Source organism: Andrena cerasifolii, chromosome 6, assembly GCF_050908995.1.
Source record: "Andrena cerasifolii isolate SP2316 chromosome 6, iyAndCera1_principal, whole genome shotgun sequence".
In the NCBI taxonomy this organism is placed as follows: domain Eukaryota; kingdom Metazoa; phylum Arthropoda; class Insecta; order Hymenoptera; family Andrenidae; genus Andrena; species Andrena cerasifolii.
Genome location: NC_135123.1, coordinates 15611095 through 15630255, shown reverse-complemented (window position 1 = coordinate 15630255; position 19161 = coordinate 15611095). Strand labels below are relative to the sequence as shown.

General features: G+C 43.7%; 1 protein-coding gene across 9 annotated transcripts in view; it reads right to left on the bottom strand.

The window, feature by feature from the left end:
• The window catches only part of Scalloped (TEA domain transcription factor 1 homolog scalloped), a 189553-nt gene that overhangs the window by 29660 nt on the left and 140732 nt on the right, over window positions 1–19161 (bottom strand). The window lies entirely within an intron of this gene.

The following is a 19161-nucleotide window of genomic DNA, read 5'->3' as shown; positions in this document are numbered from 1 at the left end:
GAAACGTTGAGTAATCGAAATCCGAAGCCAACAGCAGGCGGGAAGAGTCATCCGGCGACGAGTCGTTAGATTTTCGACGAGAGCGCGGATGAAATGCCTGACCCGGGTGCGGTTCGAAGGGAATTTCAGTAATAGCCGGGGCCATCGGAGAGGACGGACACGTCGAAGAGGGCGAAACAAAGCAGCATTCGGACATCGAGTGAATCGTCAACCAGCTGATCCAGTAAGACCGTTTCAGCAAGAAATGCCGCGGTACTAACGCAAAGCTTCAAAAGCTTTGATATACCAAAAGCTTCTCGGTTTCCTTTCTCGCTTCCTCCTCCATGGGCGTGTATACTCGAGCGAAAGACGAGGGGAGAGAAGATAGAAGTCGATAAGTGTCCTTGCGCCAGAAGGAGGATCCTCTAGCATCTTGACACGGTGACCCCCCCACACCCCCGGCGAGCTGCACAAACCCCTCGCAAAAGCCTTGGCGAACCCCTACCAAGCCGGTCCTTCTCTTCTTCTTATCATCCCTGCCCGCCATTCCATCCATCTTCCTTTCTTTCCATTTTCTTCGGTGCTATGGTACCACCACCACCGACGCCGCCACCATCGACGCTACACCACTACCACCCACTTCTCCGCATCGCCACCAACACCACCTAGGTTCCTACCGTCATGGCACACCATACCAGAAACCTCCCCCCGTGCTCGCTCCCTTTCCGGGACCCGTGCGCCACCCCCGTCCCCCAAAACCCGCGCCTCCACCTCGTGCTCTGTTCACTAATTGCACATTCTTCGCATAGTTTCGCCACCCTCCGCCCCTGCCAACTCCCCCATCCACGGCAAGGACGGACGGCGAAGGGGGATTGTAAGCCCTAGACACACGACCACCCTCCGCCGCCCCTCGTTTCCCCTCTACTCCTCCCCGTCGCACTCCTCCTCCTCCTCCTCCGCCTCGCTCTGCTCTATGCCCTCTCCGGCTTCTATCTTCGCCTCTCCCTTTCCCACCCTTTCTCGCCCTCCTTCTTCTTCCCTCGCTCGCCCTCGTGTGTTCATACTATCTACTATATCGCGCCGCGTATCCTTCTCGCTCATTCCACTTTTCTCTTCCTCCGGCCGACACTGCCACCCTCGTTCAAGCATCCCCCATACTTTTGTGCCGCTAACTCAGTGAGTCCACGCTTCCCGGAAATCACGCGTGTGTTCGTGAGGGCCTGTGTGTTTCGTGTCGCGAACTCGAGTGAGCGTTTACGTCCGCGAAAGAGAGAACTGGGGGAGGCTCGAGGGGTGGATAGGGAGGCAGGGTAGGAGCGAGGGCGACAGGTACACGAGCGGACGATTTTCGTGGGAACCTTGGGGGATGTGTCGCGAAACTAAGGAAATTTTATTTGAAATTAAAACGGAGGAGTGACGCTGTTTGTAATAATGCCATCTCGAATGAAACTGGATACCTACGGGTCTATTTACAATGGAACGGTTTCATTGTTTTCTTCTGTTAAATACTGATGAGCAAATAGTTGCGAAAACGGTGTTTTTAATGTTTCGTGCGGAATTATAATTGCTTCCTTCAAATTCTACTTGTTGAGCAGATGTGGGGGGTGAGAATGAATAAAATTAAGGAACCGGGTTTAGATGATGGGGGATGAAGAGGATATACCTACTAATCGACTATTTTATTATTTCGTCGCATCGAAATTACATGTTAAAACGAATACTGCTATTTTGTAATTAATTTTCCGCGTTTGAACGTAAATGGGCATCGAAAGAAAAACCTGGAAACAGGTATATCGTTAAGGGAGAAGGGTCGGGATACATGTGTACCACTTCCGAATTCGTACGGGAACTTTTATGGGTCTATACGTGAGAAAGTGCTCGCGCGTGCTGATTCTACGACAAGCGAACGTGTCTACCCTCGCGTCAGCAAGCTTTACCGAGAGAAAATTTATTTTCCGGTTACGGCCACAACTTATCCAGACGCCTTTGCCTTTCCACGACCCTCCATTCAATTTCTGATCGTCTGCGAGATGGCAAGCCACCGACGACGCGGCGATCGTGAAAGCTTCCGCGTTTTCGTGGATTAAACCGACGACATTCCCCGATGCGCATTGCTTTATAAAATTCTCGTCCACTCGTAATACGGTGGAATAAGATCGAAAATTCGATAGAATTTCCTGTGACGTTTAAACGATACTTCCTCTATAATTCGTACGTATGCATACACAGTGCTGGAAGTATTTATTACGTCGGTCGAATATTTGGGGTGCGTACACATCCACCTTGTTTAGTATTAGCATTCGAAAAGTACTACAGTATATAACTATTATAGTACAAGTATTACTCGGAAAGTAACAGTGTAATGGATATTCTATTTTTTAATCAAAGAGTTGGAATGATAAACGATGCAACTGCCAAATGAAACAAATATTCTTTTGTGAAAAAGGATTTAAATTCCATGCTGAATTCGGTGGTAAACGCTGTAGGTGCTAGAATTTTTATTTTAGTTTCTAGGGATATTGCAAGATAGATCTGAGATCGTAAGTACCAACGTCGTTATAGTTGAAAAGAAAATACTGAAAATTTTCACTTCTGGTAGTTACATCATTTAACATTTAAACTCGTCAATTTGTGAAGCAGTTGCTGTTCGTAATAACTGATAGGGCAGTCAGAATGCTAGCAGGTAAGAGATAACTGTGGAATACCTACATTTTGGTATATGTTTTTTTATGTCAAATCACGTGTTCATTCTAATCTTCACAAAAATGCAAAAACAAACAAGGAGAGTTGAAACATGACGCCCTATAATAATAAGCAGAACAATAAATATACAACAAACCTTCATGGTCCCATTTAAAAATAAACAAAATGACCTCAATTCTTTGTTACATAAGGAGTAATTTCGAAGCAGTTGTTTCAAATTGTGTTTAGAACTTTTCTCCCACAAGCTATCAGAATAAAATATTGCAGCAACTACTGCGGCGAACATCCTATGTCCTTTTATCTGCTGTTTATTGCCACACTGTTTGTAAAACCAAATTTCGAAGAAGATAACTCCAACAATTAATAACATCACTAGTCAACAAACTTTGATTTTTCCCTACACGTAAATCTTCCAACGAACCCTTTATCGCTACCGTCATTAAATATCAGGAAAAAAGACGAATCTGAGTATATAAAAATCTTTCCCTCCCAGTACTTCCACCATTTTTCAGATTTTTATTTAAAGCTATCATAACCTCTGCCAAGTGAATATTAGAAATAGTTATGAGTCAGAAGTGTTCCATATATAAAATCTCTATAATAACTCATTACATTTGCACACTTTCGTTTATCCCTCATTGACACGTTTCTCGTTCGTAAATGAAATGAAATTTGAATTCTTAACGGCAACTATTCGAAAGGCACTAGTTGTAAGTTGTAAGAGCAATACCAGGTCGATGTTCGGTTTCTCGTCACGCGTGACACTTGTCCCTGTTGTTTTACTTTCTACGAGGATATTGCATGTTTCGGAACAGCCCTCCGGTGTGCAAAGCTCCTTCGGGGTTGGTTCGCTCGTTTCCAAAACCTGATTGCAGATCGGTGCAAGCGGTCGAGTAAGACGGCTCGTAAAAGGTGCTCGTAAAATGAAAAGGGATTAAAGCGCCAGCCGGGTTTCTCGGCGCGCGAAGGGTGGTCGAAGCTAAAGGAAGGGCGAAAACCAAGGAGTGTATATCCTCGGATTTACGAGGACGATAAACGGGATTATACGCCTTCCGTAAACCTTGAAACGATCTTTCGAGTAAGCGCATAGTTTGCGTAAGGCTAGCTATTCCTCTCTATCTCAACCCCTCCTGTCGCCTTTGATTCCGTTGCTGACGCTTCCCTCGAAGCCTCGAACGTCGCGACGTTTTTCATCCCCGGCGCTCCGCTTCCTCTTCATTTCCTTTCTCATCGCTATTCACAGTTCATCTTTTTCTCGCGATAATCACGAAATTGATCATTTCCACGCCCTCTTGTTCCTGAACGTTACTTCACCGTCGCGGAATTCCAGATACAGCTGAGGTGAAATGATTTCCAGCGACAAAAATAAAAGGTGCGGGAAACGATTTTATTGTTTCGAGACCTCGATTATAAATGCAAAGCGCAGGCGGTTGCTTTTAATTCGAAAAGGATTCTGCGCAGACTTTTTCGTTAACCTTGAAAATATAATGCACAGTGTTTGTCGCGTACCGATACAGCGGAGTTGCTTTATTCAATCTGCTCCTCGCCTTGCGTGTTCCAGATTATCTTGCCATGTATCGGTGGCACAGCTAATTAGACAAGACTGTGTATTCCACTACCAAATAAGAATTAAAAAATTAACGTCCGTCAATCTTAGAGCCTATAATTGCAAAAATATAAACAGATATAAAACAGAATAAAAAAATAATTCAGGTAGGCCGATCCTTCTGAATTAAAATAAAGAAGGAATCAACTAAATCCGACAAATAGTTTCCGAGATAAAAATTAATAAGTGCAACCCATTTTCACGAGAATAGGTAAAAATCGCAAAATTCAAGGCTCTGTAGTTTTTAAACAAATTCGAAATCGGCTAATTAATGAATTTATCCCCTCCCCCTACTTTCACGAGGACTACAGCATATTTTAGTTTAAACAAAATCCTAGATATCGAAGGGAAAAAGTGATCGATTTGGCGCGAAATGACTCATATACTAACTTAAGATAGTTAATTTCTCATATCATATACACGTATTTAATGAACTCAAACTAATTTTACGTCTGCAATATACTTCGAAGAAAACTTTGCACGAGGACTACTTCATCTCCTGTATATTTATAAAACCTCCACCTTACTTTCCCGTATTTTTCGTTTTCCTTTCCCACGTCTTTTGAAAGGTCTACCCCGAAGGAGAGCCTTCTTTAAACTGCACAATTTAAGTGAAACCTTGACGTACACGAATCCGCTGAATGTTCCCGTCTTTCCTACAATCTTTTGATCCGCTTTCTCGTTTCTCCGGCAGGGAACAAGATAAACGAAAGATTGCAACTTGCAAAATACCCGTAGCAACCGAAATTAGCGTGCGGCGGAAGAAAAGAGAGGCGCCCGCGGTGAAAGAAGCGGGACAAGAAAAGCCTGGATGGGCTGGCTTCGAAAGGAGATATAAGGCAACCCATCCGAGGGTTTCTGGGGATGTAAGGGGGCGCGAGGCAACTGCCACGAATTAATATTCATTACCTCGCGGAACGCCAAAGCTGGCTGCTCCGGCTTGTACAAATATGAAACGACGTAGTTGCGCTAATTAAAATACCTGGCCGCCTTTCTTGGCTGAACGAAATTCGTCTCGTCCCTTTTCTTTCGCCGCTACTTCCCTGGAAACTGATGCCGCTGCGAAAAATGCCCGGTAAAGACATTTCCATCGGGGCATTTCGAGCATTTCAAGCGTTCCATTTTATTGCGACCACCTTGGCTGCTTCGTATATTTTGATTGAAAGAGGAAAACACGAAGGCGAGTGGCCACCCTCGTCGCCTCTTCGAATAATCTCTATGTAGTTCGACCGCCGAGCAGATACGCCTAATGAAATTAAACGGTTGCAGTAGGTGCCGCGGACTCACAACTGTTCGGATAATGTTTAATTCCAGGAGTAATGCTTTCTTGTTTGGTAAATTCGCCGTGGCCTCGAAAACTTTAATTGATTAATCGAGTTTATGGTCCGTCCCTTTCAGTCGGAGGCTACCCTCCTCCTAGCAATAAGTGATGGTTGTTCGTCACGAAACGTGACCACTTTAACCACGAGCAAGTATGATCGATTATTTGAGAGAAAATGAAATGAGCAAGATGGTTATGGTGGATGTATAGTAAACGTGTAAGAAGACATCAGTCGTGTGTGTATATTCAAAGCAAATTGACGTATTTTGTTTGCAATTGTTAATATACCTACTCTAACAGTTTGTTTCCAATGGTGCCCTTTCTTTAAACCTCCATCACGTTCAAATCCTACACGAGTACAGAAGCAAACCACTCGCGACGCAGAATGAAAAACGCACTAAGCATTTTGTACTTTCAAAAACAATGGCCACGATTGACAAAGCTTTGGGCAGGATGAGGACTACTTTTTGCGTTGCTTGCAACAAAGCATTTCGCGGGGAACATAGGGCGCTAATAAAACTGTGAAGCGAAGATAAAATTTGCAACATTGTGTACTAAAAATTAGAACCCGAATTCAGTGGTAAATTTTGCGAACGTTTGTGCTAGAAGAATATTGAATAACATTTGTGTTCTAGGATTGATACCTCGTCCACTGCGGTTGGTAACATATTAGGACACCTACCCTGCGTGAAGTAACGACGAAAAACGTGGCAAATTTATCGAAGAACTGTAACTGCATTTGGTATTTTAAATTAAAAGCAGTGAGAAATATTCGATCTGTACTAACAATTAATATCACACTTTGTGCAAACAAAGGACAGTGCATATACACCTGACAGTACTTAAATGCATTGTTTCCTTCTCTACCACTTTGCATCGTCAAGATATTAGCTATATATCTGATGAGTCCCCCAAAAATCAGGCAAATATCGAGATCAGTGGTCATCAGGAATGTTCGAAGCGCAACGTCCAAGCTGAACAGTCAACCCCGCGTTAAGAGCGTCCAGCAACGTCGCCAGCTCGCGACGCCGAGATTGGCAGGATATATCCTCAAGGATAATACAATAACGGCGTCGAAGCAGCCCCTACGTTCGACGGACGTCGTGGACTAGACGAGGGGGACAAAACAACGAAGGTGGCGGCGAAATGTTAGACGCGATGCTGCGTTCGGTAGCAGGGCGTCGGACAACGACGTTGGACCTCGGGTCGCCTTCTCGACGGGCAGCTATTATACGCTCGAGTTTAATTAAACTCCGTGAGATGTCAAAGGACTCGGCCATGCCGGCAAGACGGACAATGCGGACGCAGATTATTACATCCCCCGTCGTCGTGTCCTGTTCTCCTTGCCCCCAACCGTGTGTGTGTGTGTGTGTGTGGGCCTGATTCTCTATCTCTACGCGTTCGTTGGCTTCCATTGGACGACGTATACGCATTTTCCTACGTATTCGTCGCCACCCTCTTTTATTTCATTTAACGCATTAGCTGTCCTCTGACGTTTGATAATAAGAAGTGCAACTGAATTATGTTCTTCTTATGAGATTTCTGAAAGTCTTGAGATTCTTATGTCATTTCTACTGCCTTCAACTATTTATCGCTGCGAACCAAGTACGCTGGACGATTTAATTAAATTGTAAAAATCGCTTTTGGTCGCGATCTCTTGATGTCGATTTCGCCAAAGAAAAGTTTAACGCGAAACAGTCGGTATGCGTTAACTTGGTTAGGTAACTTCTCGTGGCACTGTGGAAGTATTCACGGACGGATGTCGTTCAATTTGTTATGATGGATTGTATTAGTAGGGGTTCTTTTTTAAAGGTTTCTGAATATATCGTATATTCATCTGAAAACTACTTTGAGGCTTTGTTTGCACTGCAACTACCTTCGTAAAAAGGATGTGCCAAATAGCTGGCAAATATTTTAGGGGTGACTTCAGCACATCTAAATAGTAAAAAAATCCTATTTGATTTTTGTTTTGTTTTCGGGTAGTGTTTACAGAATTATGCCCATCTAACGAAACAATTATTGCGATACAAAATTCGCTATAACTCGAAAGCAAAGTCAAACGGGACCTACGTTTACATGAACTTTTTTTATCGTTTCGATGCGCTGAAGTCACCCCTAAAATATTTCCCACTTATACTGGGACACCCTGAACATACGAAGTCTTTGGTCCCAGAAGCATCAAGAATATAAATAAATACTCTCCTCGCAAACTTAATCGTATCTGGCTATTTTACTATCCACGAATTCGAAAGTACATGTTATTTAAAACGTCACAATAGTTAATTTAAAACGAAATTAATTTGATCACGCAATGTCCCGGTTTGAAATGAAATATTATCTCACAGGGCTATTAATTTTACAGCATATGTATTTAATAAAGATATGAAAAGGCAATGCTGTCCATCAGCGCTGTTAATATGCTTCAAGATATTTTTCAACGCGTTTAGACGCTGCTCAACGAAATCCCCGATAAGACGAAAAGGAAACCGTCCGGGGTTACGATCCTTCCGAGACAGTTTCATCCTTTCGCGACTTGTTTCGCTTCCTTTCAGCCTCAACGCTGCATCCGATCCCCCTGGAGAAGAATCCATGGTACCGTGTCAATGCCCATAATTTCACGCTTCAACGACGTCTCGGCATCGGATTATTGGATCGGATATCAAGGAAGACTCCCGGCAATCGTTGTCCTGCTTCAAGAGGAGCACAGCGGACGTCCTTACGACAGGGCGAAGGCCCTGGGGGACCACTGGTCATCGCCTCGGAAACATGAAAGACCGATCGAAATTGCGAGAGGAAGGCTTTCCAAACCGTTTTAAGCCTCGAAATTCTTTTCTTGGCGTGTTACTTCCTTGGCTGGAGTCAACTGGCGCTCTCTAGGCAACAGCCTTTGCATAATAATGGCACTTTCATTGGGGGTGTTGCCGAGCCACTGATCGTCGCTTTGCGAAAAACGAAAGGCGTAAAAAGACGAAAATGTAATTCTTATAAATCCTCGAAAATGCTTTCTCCACGCGTCACCCGATGCTCTACAATTTTTACATCTTCGTGACACTTTCACTGGGACGTTGCAAAAGGAACGAAAGGTTTATGCATTCGCAATTTTTTTTCTACACACCTAGTTCCAGAAGAATACGTTGAAAATTCGACGAGCAACAGATGGAGTAGAGCTACGAAGAAGAACAGTTACGAATGCAATTTTTGGTGTCCCTGTAATAGAAACACCAACTGCAAGTTGGTGCCGTTTCCAGCCACAGCTGTCCTAGAAGGTTTTAAAAGTTCGTTTGCCTGACGGATTCACGGAAGAGGATGGCTCCAGAATAGCGAGGAAAAGCGTCGGAGGTGGATGAGACACTCTCCTTCCGCCGGTCAATAACTGGACATTGCCTTTTCCACCCTCCGACACAACCTCGTTCCATACCACATTCGTGGTTCCTCGTTCTGGCTCTTCCTTCCTCCTCCCCTTCGCCTCCCTGTTTTTCTCCGCGCCGTTTAAGGGAAATTCAGCACGGTGAAATACGATCTTGTCATATCGGAAGAAAACCACTCGCAATGTAAATTATATTATCCAACTCCCCCTAACATCGAAATCCGTGCGTATTCTATTAGGTTGGTCGGCAAAATCTGTCTTTTTGTTACAGAGAGATGAGAAATCAGTTTGTTTGACTGAAATTTTCATTTGTTCCACTGTCGTTGACTGTGCCACATATCCAGTTCCGTGGAAAGTTCGTGTGTTGTTAATAATCGACCTGCTGCCAAATTGCCTTGAATAACGCCATCAGCGTTACGATCCTTTGATCAAAATTTTTTAAACCATCTTTGCACTGCGCTCATTTTCATCTTTGCATTTCCATCTGCCTCCGTTTCGAATTTCTCCATCTAGCATTCGTGCAAAGTGGCCCTTCGCGCTTTATCACAGGACATGTTTACTGAGCAAACTCTGAACAGCAAATACTTTCCCCAGCAATATTACACTGCAATTTTATAGCTCACATCTCGACGACTGAAATGAGTATAGGTACACTTGAATTGTGTGCGATTGGTGGAAATCCTTTAACAAGCTTGTAAACGTACAGATAAAATCTAGCGACAGAAAAGGCGGAGCTCTGAATTGAGAACCTTGCATCAAGAGGGTTGCAACTGCATTTTTGACAGTCTTTGAGTTACGACGTGTAATATACGTAAACAAAAAATTCTCCATCGTTTGCAAGTAAAGAACAATAGAAATATTAATATTAATATTTTTATTATAGAATATTTTTTTGCCAAAAATAGAAACAAAAACTTATCAACTCAATAAATATTACTTATTGTGCGAAGATGTATGTTTTTCAATTAGTGGTACCTTTTTAATGTCAAGTCAAAGTGATAATTCTCTAAACAGTTTTCTCTAATTTACTCGAACTGTATACAGATGGAACTGCACCTCTGTTGCTACAAGGTCTGGGTTAGGTCTGGGTCAATTGGACGCTTGTATTTTTGCAGACAAGCCCGGGCAAGAGGGCCGAGCAACTGACACGCGCCCAGATACAGTAGTTTCCAAACGTTACCGTGAACCAGGGATCGTTTACATAGCACAACACGATTTCCAGGTGTGCCGTTACAGCGATATCCCGTGACAAAGGGCTCGGGATCTGTTAATAACCATTCAAGAACGAGCCCAGCGAGTCAGAACGCGTGGGAACCGATTCGCGGGCCATGATCCATAGTATCCAGGCGCGCGGTGCGATATCGTGGAGTGGATCAACTGGATGACTCATAAACCAGGATGCGCAGGTAGCTTCACGAGTACGCGAAACCCTGCAAACTTGAGCGAGCGAGCAAGCTCGTAACGCACATCTCTACGTGTTTCTGGCGGCAGAATCAGCGGCAGCGCTCATTCGCGCGTGCCTATAAACGGGGAGCTGCCGCGTGCTGCGAACTTTCGGTCAAAGTGATGCAGTGATTAACAGGTTTAACGGTGCAACAGGCACTGACGTTCGTTAAGAAGTCTCTGAGTTGCGTCTGATCTGCGAACAGTTTTGAGTTACTTCGAGTCCAATGTGGGTCCAAGGAATTTGTTGTTCATCTGAATTATTATCTTTGTCCGGGCTATTTAGTTGCATTTCCCAGCTGTACTTGATGTCAGAATGTTTTACGTACAGCTGCAAGAATTTCAGGATTTCTGAAACTATTTTTGCGCTACACCCTCGTCGAACCAAATATGGGGTATGCTTTTTATTTTGATTAAGATTTATAAGATGCGTCGTGTATATGTTGAGATATTTTAACGCTCAAGTGGTGAGGTGGAAAGTTTGTTATTTAACTGGTGAAGTGGGCTCCGACATACAGGGCCGGCTTTCTCTAGAAAGAGACCCGGAGGTGGTAGAAATATTTTTGGGGCCCCAAAATATTTCTCAACGGTAAAAAAACATTACACCTGTTCACAGAATGAAATCACGAAAAAAAAGGGTGATAATGGCAATAATGAAGAAAATAAAATGAAAGAAATAAACATTAACATATTGAAATGTGACTTTTTATTGCCATATCTGTAATAATAGTAGATTATTATATTATTATATTAGAAATTATGTTCTAAGTTGATTTTTTCTTAATTTTAATCAAATAAAAAATGATCGTTCCCATTTTTTTTATTTTCTCTTTTCTTCATTTTACTTTTTTGAGGAGGGGGGTGCCTTGCACCCACTCCACCCTCCTTCCTGTGGCCGACCCCGCTGAGATACCCCAATTTTTATTTCTATTTAGACAGCAAAATTTTGACTTTTTCTTCGGAACGAAGCACTCAAGTATTTTCAGTACGTATATCAATGCACGTGATATGGATAAAATCTTATTTGCAGAGTATATAAAATTACAAAAAATGACAAAAACCTCGGGATAAACAAGTATATCCAGTTTCGCAACATTAAGTCACTGCTCCTGTATGAAAGATAGTATACAGTCCTTGTTTTGTAGTGGCAGAGTTATAATCGTAAGAATTACGACAAGTTTTGCGACAAAAATGCAGGTGTTTGCGGATGCGTTGCAGTTGATCGCGTCTGCACACCCGCCGTCGCGTTTCCTTTAATTTTCATCACCACGGACACGAAGAAGAACCGAGCGTACAGAGCGCTCGAGAGGTTTTACCAGCTACCTGCAAAGATCAGGTGGTTCCGCGAGCGCACGATTTATGTGTTTAAATACGTCCCGAGGCGGTACACGCCCGTCCGTGTTTAAACGGCGCGCTACCTGATCTTTTGTGCTCGGTCACCTCACCTCGATTGCGCGCGGAAGTTTCAAATAAGCCAGCTGTGAAACCGTTTCCTACCTTCGCTACTTTATTTACCTGGCGTTACGTTCACGCGCGCGATTAACGCAGAACCTCTTTAACGATTCCATTGTTACACGAGTATATTACAGATATCTCCCTATTCATTTCCCACCAGATGAAGATCACTCGCTAGGAACTCATGAACTGATTCAAACCAACCTTTTATCCATCAGTTGTAAACATAATGCACCTACGAGATGTTTTTTATGTTAAAGGGATTTTAGCGAATAAATAAATGTTCCTCTTTTTCCTACGCTTCGTGTTTACAAAAGTATTAACTCCCAAAAATTTTGCTCGTGTCACAGTGGAGTGTTGAAAAAAAATTAAAAAGGGATACAAGTTCAGTTCTTCCACAAATCTTGCCCTAAATATTTTTACACCCACCCCACAATCTCAACCTATTTGCCTGCGCAAGGATATACCGCTCCGAATCGTGCGATCCTGTCTATCGACTGCGAGGCAAAATTTGGTTGGCGAACAGTCAATTGTAAGAGACACCTTCCAGGAGGCAGTGGGAAAGGAAACGCCGCGCGCCGAAGAAGCTCGAGAGAAATTTGCAAGAAGCGATATTTACGGGACTCGTTGGGGAACATTGACCCAGCGCGGAAGAAGTTACACGGCGGAGTGGAAGCACGAAAACGTTCTACGACCGCAGCTAAGGGGTTTTTCTTTCCTGGCACACCAGCAAGAACCTAAAACGCTTCTCTAAGCGCTCCTCCATGCTCCAGAGAGCATACATCCTTCTATTTCTGCCGGTTTATTGGATGCTAGAACGAAGAGACGCGGCTTCTTTTCGCTTTGCCGAGGAACAGGCCCCTCGAAAGACTGGGCAAAAAGGATGTTCCACCAATCTGGGAGATCGAGCACTTTTTGCGATATCCTTTGACGAGCATCGCGTGCACGCTCTATATATTGTCTCTTAAAATCGATTAAAGGTCCAGTCGACTGCTACACCGATTCCTTCACACGTTCGCAAACGTCTGGATTGCTGCAGCCTTGGATTGTCGCAGACATTCCTGTAACGCGTGATCTGCAGCTTGAACGTATGCAGTATGTAGTTCACAATTTTCATCCACTATCGCGCGTGAGATTAAGAATCTGATTGGAAGGATTTTGTTTCTACTTACAAGATATAATCGTGAGGACTTTCAAGAATCTGTGAATATTCGGGAAATTGAAAAGGGTCAGCAATGAGCTTAAATTTACTGTGAAAGTGTTAAAATGTTTCTTTATTAAATACTGGGTACCTTAACCCTCCGCGGTCACACCTTCCAGCGTCATTTTTGAGTTACCATTTTCGTATTTCTGTTGAATCTACTATGAATTCTCATATCAATTCCCTGACGAAGTCACTGAAAGTGAAATCTCCTAAACAGATCGCGCTACAATCTAGATTCTACCCAAACTGTGTTCCTTTGATTTCACAGTATTTAAAATGTCCTTTAAATATCGTGAAAAACGGCACTCCACACTGTTCTCCTTATTACAAATCAAAGTGGTGTTGCTGCGCGGCTAAGTAGTCCAAGTAATGAATTACTGACCTGTACAAATGTAACAGCGGTACAGAAACTACTGGCAGAGCCTCTCTCGCCGAATTCCTTACGTTGCGCTGCTGCATATTTAATGCGGCTTCTGAGAAGATCCACAGGCTCCCCATTCCTCGCACAAAAACTTGCGTATTTCGAGCAACAACCCCTGCCGCTTTGCTAACAAGCTAATCCTTAAACTGCGACAAGCAGCGTGCCAAGAAAGAAGATAAAAGGAAGAAGGAGCACGCGAGGGTCGCGGGGCTGAAAGAAAATCAGGCTGATCGGAAATAAGAAACAATAAAGGAGGCGAACCGACGCGCAGTAACGTCTCAAGAAGGGAGCGGGACTCTCCTTTTCGAGCGGCTCCTCTTTTACGTTCTCCCGCTGCGGAAACGATCGGTCTTTCGGCGGAGAAATCTCGGCGTGGGCGTCGACGTTCTGACGGGAAAAGAAGAGCGAGGAGAAGAAGAGAGGAGACGGCAAGGCGGAAGGAAGGAGCGGGAGGGCGGGCGGGGGGCGTAGGAAGAGAGGAGGTCGAAGGAGGTAAATTGCCCCGAGATATTTAATCCCGTGGAAAGGCCGAGGGATCCTTTATTGGCTCGGCGAGTGAGCAACGGGCAAGATAAGTTTCCCATAGGATCGATGGCCAATCGCGTTAAGCGATTTTCGCGCCTCGTTATCCTTTGTTTCCATCCGGTGGACGGACGCCGACGTCGACGCCCGACTTCGACGCTCCCTCGTCCCTCGGACGTCCAGACCGATCTTATATCGCGTCTCGTTCTTGCCGAGGACCAGCGAGTCCGCGCTCTTCCACCCAGAAGCGAATTATCGGGGGATGAAATTCTCCTCGAGTTTATGATTTTCCCGGGGAAAATCTGTCTGGACGCGGAGCCCTGGAAATTTCGAAGCTCTCTGTGGTCGAAGGGGGTGAACGAGACGCGATCGTCAGACGGCCAAACGAGACATAAAAGAAGATTCAGTGCCGTTAGTTTAGGGTCTCTTGATATCCCCTAGTGAAATAATAGGTGCAAGTACATTTGAATTTGATTGCAACTGCAGATAAGTAAGCGAGAGCGGAGACAAACGTAACATTTCCAAAACGTTTGCTTCACATGTCGATGGACGAGTTTTGTGTCTTTGAATACGAAATATGACTGACTCGCCAGATTTTCAAAAGTCCACAAAAATGATTTTTCAACCCTAACTTTGAACGCAGCTTTCACCCCCCAAATATGAAAACGGGGGGAAATAAAAAAACACGTATTTCTTATTTTTCGGTCCTCTATAACATATCCAAAAATCAAAATGATCGGAGGCGGACACCTAAAATACTCTCCTTGTTAGCTTAGTCGAAGGAGGAATTTGGAATTCTGCTTTATTCAACGTTTCATGAATTTCTCTTACTTTCTTATTTATAGGTTTCGCTCCTGCGATAGAAGGGACTGCTAGGTAATCACAGGAAAGGGACCTATCGTTCATCCGTCTAAGTACAAATTTTCCCCATGTCAATTGCTACGTTATACGAAACGGATTCAACAGTTGGGGTTGGAGAACTCACAATGGTTCGTCGAGGGCAACCCCTTTTGCCGCGAGGCTATTGTGGACAATCGATGTCGCAGCTCAAGGGCAATCAGTTGGGGTGGCCGTAAAATTAATTTTTCCTTAATTCACAGCGCAAAGAGACGGGGCTCGCGGGACGCATAGCTCTGCCGATTGTCCGCCTTCTTGTTTTCATCGCGACCTGACTCTGTCAGCGAGGCGGCAGCGAATTAAGCTTCGTTTTCATAGAACCGCCGCGGGCCCAAGATTGAATTGCCACCCGCCAGGCTTTTCCTGCGGAGTGCTTTCGAAAATTAAGCGACATTGTGCCTTAACGAATGGGATTCAAGCCTACATCTGGTCGAAAAGCGCGGGGCATCCAAGAATCGAAAAGGGTTGCGACTATGGCTGGGAAAAAAGGCCACTCTCACCCTTCGGTTCCGCGCAACGAATGTACCAAGTAGTGGAACAAACGCGAAACACGCAGACACGAATGCCTCTCAAGCTTCCTATTTTGTATATGAAAAGTTCGCAGCTAAGGAACATTCGAATCGCGCTCAATATTTGTTTACCCCCACGCTACTCATTTTTAATGATTATACACGAGTAATGTTCCTGTGTTTAGTTTACACCTGAGTGAGCCCACTGGGCCGAGCACTCGCCCAGTCTGAACGCATATTCTAGTGCTCGGCCGAGTAATCCGGCGGGGAAGATTTTCCCTCGGCCGAGTAGCAGACCGATGCCTCGGCAAACTAAGCATTACTTCCATCATGAACCAACAACGATATTGTTATGGTAACTTCTGAACCTTGAACAGTGTCCCCAGCGAACCCATTAAGTGTCGAAGGATTAACAACGACAACAAAGCTTGAATAGAACTCGCCTAAACATCAGAATTGATTGTACGCGCACAGTAAGCTCCGTCGCGATTCTCTTATCGTTCAACGGAAGAAGTGTACCCCTACTATCGGGAAAAAGGGGACTGCCTTTCGCTTAAGAGGCAAGTGGAAGCACGTAAGTGGCGAGGGAAAAAATATGGTTGAAAATGGCAAACTATATTGGTACAAAGATGCTGGTCAAGGGGGGTATCTTTCGAGGCGTGGCATTATTGCCTCAGTGGTGAGCTCATGGCGGTTAATGGTGGTGACTACGGTGGTAGCCGTGGTCGTAGCAGGCAATATCTGGTCGGTCACGTAGACTGACCTCAGCATCGAGCAATAACGACGCCCGCCCGGACGTTTCTACCATCGCGTACATACACGTGAAGCATAGGGAACCCGTGAGTCCTTCGTTTAAGGACATTTTTCTCCGTCGCGATATTATTTGCGAACGGAGTGTCCTTCGAGATCGTTTCAGGTGCCATTCGATGATATTAGAAACAAATTGGTAGGATGAAAACTTATACAGTGGTTCCTTGTTAAAGAGGACGTCAAGGATGTAGGATAATCATTTTTTTACACGCGAGAGACCTAGGGGAAACAGGAGAACGGCGAAATGGTGAGGCAAAGTGAAATAATGGTTCAGTCAGTCAGAAACAATCACTATCATTTGTGAGACCGCTTGTTGGTGGAATGTTTAGGGTTTCTATTCAAATTTTTTAATTTTATGAGAGAAATTGTTATTTTTAAAGTCAGGTTGGTGGTGTCTTATTTGTATAGGTGTTATTCATTTTGTTTATCAGTCAGGTTATATGGAAGTGTTTTAAATTGGCTTCATTTCAACATATTATGCGATTACCATTGTGACCTATAAATTGTACATGAAATTCAGACATTTCTGTTCCACTGAATCGGGGGGCAAAGTGGATGGGGCAGAGTGAAACCAATGTTACGAGCCGGGGCTGCGGCAACGCGAGAGGCCGGCGAGAAGGGTATTTCCCAAGGAATATGGTTAACGAATTTGTTAGTAAGGTGCGCGGACGAACCTGATGCGAAATCAGGGAGCCGCTTGGATTATTGACGGCGAGGACGAACCTGATGCGAAATCAGGGAGCCTCTAGGAATGGAGTCAAGCGCGGACGAACCTGATTTGAAATCAGGGAGCCGCAGGAGGGTGAAACGTCGTGAACGAACCCGATGCGAAATCGGGGTGTCACTAGGATGATGTTCACAGACGAACTCGACGCGAAGTCGAGGAGCTGTTAGGAGGTTGGATTATTCACAGACGAACCTGGTGCGAAACCAGGGAGCTGTTCGGAGGTTGGTAGACTTACAGACGAACCTGGTGCGAAACCAGGGAGCTGTAGGATACGGACGAACCTGATGCGAAATCAGGGAGCCGTAGGAGGGTTACACGTGGACGAACCCGATGCGAAATCGGGGAGCCACTAGGTTGGTAAAATTCCTTTATTTGGATGAAAGGTTGCTAACTAACCTGATGCTAGATCAGGGAGTCGCGGGAAATGTTATTAATGCCTCGTAACTCTTAATTTTTATTTGATACAACTCGAGCGGTAAAGTTGTATCAGTGGGTGAGCGCTACTAAGTTTATAAGGATCGCTGGGTAAAAGATGGGTTTTAACGAATCAACTCGATTTAGAAGTGAACACCATTCGTGTATTCAAGATTAGTTGGTACAAATGTGAATGTCGCGATTAAATAGTGTAATAAATGTGTGAAAATTACCACTAATTTGCTCGGTGTTGACGCACTGGCGATGCGGGGCGTACGAGCGGCTATTACAAAGTGCCCAATAGAATGTAAACCGAACTCGCGGATTCTATGGGGTCAACTGTGATTCCGACAGAGACTTTAGCTCGATCTTACTGAATTCAACCGACTCGGTACGAGCGTGACACAACGTTACTCTACGCGTAACTGTACTGCTTTTAACCGCAGAGGGTAGAAACCAAAGGGTTTATATAGTCCCAAAAATGAGTGGGGATGCATTTGAAATTTCCATATAAGGAAATTCTTCGGGGTCGTCGTCGTGTCACTCCCGTTCCCATGGTCGTGATCCAGATGGTCGAGATCATGACCCCCCTTAGTGGTATGTGATAAGCAAAAGGATTTTTAGGGCGTTTTCCCTTCGTAGACGCGAGCTCGAAAAGTGGTTGAGAGCGGCGTATGGGGAAAAATCCACATACGTAACACCAATCAGAGCACATATAATAAATTGTTTTCTGTTCTTTTCCTATAACTTTATTTAGTTTTTTGCATATTATTTATTTTTGTGTATTTTAAATGTATTTTAATTTTTTCTCAATTTTAAAATCTTTTTTTACAGACAAGTTTAACATATTTTTTATAAGCTCATATTCAATAAACCTACTTGAAATTCTCTGACTTCTTTACTTTGTGACTTATTTTTCACTCTACCCCACCAGTGGATCAAAAGAATGCAGATTTTTTAATAAATATTTCATCAAATTCTAAAGTAACAAAGCTTTTCTATTATGGATTTTAGAAAACAAGAGTGTGTAACAGAATATGTTAAAAAAATATGCCCCTTTCTGTTATTTTTGTGCTTCTGTGAGTTGTTAAATCTTAATTGTTTCACTTCGCACAGGTTCCCCCTACCCAATATAAGTGCTCGGATTCTTTTCTGTCGAAAGTGTCCGTTTCAAATGAAACTCCGATGCGACTTAAAACTGGCAGTGCAGATATTTTCATGTCAGAGATAGCGCAGATTCGAAAAAGGTGTAAAAAGGTAGGAATTGCGAACAGAGACTAAAAGAGAATATGTATAAATAGGTAATAATAAGGAAACAGAAGTAGATAGGAAATATGTACATCTGAAACATTTATCTCGAGCTACGAAAGTGTCTCTTATAACGAGGCCCTTAGTGTATTTGCTTCCACATAAGTTTATAGGATCATTTCCCCAACGATAAATGGTCCCATAAAGTAAATAGCTATATAACTTCGTTTATCTTCTTTCCTTCACGTACTAAATAGCATAACAAATAATGCAGCTCCACAAAAAGCATAACTACCATTCGCAATGGGTTCATACCCTTTGCAAACATCATGTCCTTTCAAAACTCTTATCGTACAAACAAATTACAACGTATTAAACATGTCTGTTCTTTTCGTGCCAGTCCACCGTAGGTACAATAAAAGAAAGTGATTAAAAAAGTAGAGGATTACAATGATAATTAAATTTAATTCTTCCCATTTGCTATAGACTCATACATAAAGACACCTGAAATAAACCTGATACTTTTCAGGCACCC